This window comes from Nannospalax galili, unplaced genomic scaffold (assembly GCF_000622305.1).
Source record: "Nannospalax galili isolate Female #2095 unplaced genomic scaffold, S.galili_v1.0 scaffold800, whole genome shotgun sequence".
Classification (NCBI taxonomy): Eukaryota; Metazoa; Chordata; class Mammalia; order Rodentia; family Spalacidae; genus Nannospalax; species Nannospalax galili.
In genome coordinates this window covers 3,864,704-3,866,842 of record NW_008347125.1, presented here as the reverse complement: position 1 = coordinate 3,866,842, position 2,139 = coordinate 3,864,704, and positions in this window count along the sequence as shown.

The window sequence follows — 2,139 nt, the reverse complement described above, 5'->3', positions numbered from 1 at the left end:
AGGAAAGGAAAATTTTTTCAAAGGCTCCAAGGAGAGAGGCTCCAACAATACTGTCATTTCCCAGTGTCTAATCTTCATTATTGCAAGGGCATAAAATAGTGTGTGTGTGTATCTCTGTGTGTCTGTCTCTGTGTCGTGGATGTATCTGTGTAGTGTTATGTCTCTCTGTGTGTGAGATGACTCCTCAATGGGGAACACCCTTCCCAGCCTCCTCCTCTCTCCGCCCCTGTTCAGAGTTGTGTTCATCTCTGTGGTCTCTACCTATTGCTGAGTTCTGAGAGGCTTTCCCTGTCCATTCTTGCTAGTCACACCATATCACATCAGTTGGCTTTTGTATTTGAGCACTATCAATAGCAACATTTTCTTACTTATTTTTATGCATATTATCCGTCTCTTTCCCACTGGACTTCCAAGTTTCCTGAAAACACAGATTCTGCCTATTTAATTTACCACTGTACTCCCAGCCTCAAAATAGTGCACACACATCTGGTAGGCCCTCAGTAAATATTTGACAAATAAATAAAGGCTCAAGACAGAACAGGAGAAGAGACATAAAGGTAAGAAGTCCTTTACTATCTTTCAGTCTCTCTAATTTTGTCTCTGTGTGTCTTATACACCCCAGCCCTCAAACTCTCTATGTAGCTAAAGATGACTTTGAATTTCTGATCCTCCTGTCTCCACTTCCAAAATGCTGTGACAGGCTTGGACCATGCTTGGTTTATGTGGAGCTGGGATCAAATGTAAGACTTTGTCCATGCTAGGGAAGCACTCTGCCAACTGAGCTACATCCCCAGTCCCCAAGCGCAATACCTACTTTCCTTCTCTCTGTTTTTTGTGTTTGTTTGTTTGGTTGGTTTGGTTTGGTTTTTTGAGACATGGTCTTCCTGAAGCCCCAGCTGGCCTAGAATTCACCAGGTAGACCAGGCTGGCCTGGATCTCACACAGATTTGCCTGCCTCTGCCTTCTGAATGTTGGGATTAAAGGCCTGTGCCACCGTGCTTTGGGGAGTTTTTGTTTTGTTTTCCTTTTCTCAGTGCTGGGGATGGAGCCCAGTGCTCTGTGCTAGTCAGGCAAGTGCTCTACCACTGAGCTGTTTTGGCTGTCTTCTCTCTGTTCTTAACGAGGGAAAGTGGCTCTCTCCTCTTTCTGAACTGTGGACTCCAGCCCCACCCCCACTTCCTTGTGGCATCAATTGTTTACTCCCCTCTGGGTCTTCAACTGACTCTTTCTTGGCTCATTTCCCTTAACACATAGACATGATCATATCTGTTCTAAAAGAAGATAATCTAGGTTACATGACTTGATATTCTCCTCGCCTGGATCTGCCTTCTTTCCCTTTACCTTGGGTGTGTCTTCTCACCCGACTCTCCAGCTCTACTCACCCCTCACACTTCTGTGACCTAGTCTGTCTCTGCCACTGTTCTGACAATGTTCCAGATCAGCCCTAGTGACCTGACAGCTCTGGTCCTGTTTCATGTCTTACAGCCTTGGCAGTATCTCTAGAAAGCTGTTCCTCTTTCTGCTCCTGTTTCCGACATGGGCGCTCTTCTTCCCCCTCCTGGTTCTTTCAAGTCTCCACAGGCTTCTTTTCCTCTTTCTCGTGAGTAATTGAGAAATTACTCCCTGTGGTTTCAATGACCATTTACAGATATGAATGTCATTTGCCTTCGGTGACCCAAATTTATATCGCCAACTGCCTTCTAGATTTTTCTATTTTTATGCCTATAAGTACTTCAAACTTAATATGCCCCAAACTAAATTTACCATGCTACCCATTTCCACAAACTACATTTTCCCTATTTTCTATCCAAATAGAAAGATAATGCCAACCATCCATCAGCTACTTGGGTTAGATATGTGGGAGCTTGTCAAGCTTGTTCCTCATCCCTGGATGACTCTGGTGCCAGATCCTATTGGATTCGCTGGCTAAATATCTCTCGAATCCATCTGTCCATCTCCCTTTCTCAGCCACTGCTGAGAAACATTAAACTCAAAGAAAGAAACATTAAACTCAAACCCTTTTCACCCTGTTCCTGGGTCATCTTGGTAGCTCTCTTCACCTCTGTCCTCCAGCTTAGAGATTTGATCAATGTTTCTCTCGCTCATTCTCTCTCTCTCTCTCTCTCTCTCTCTCTCTCT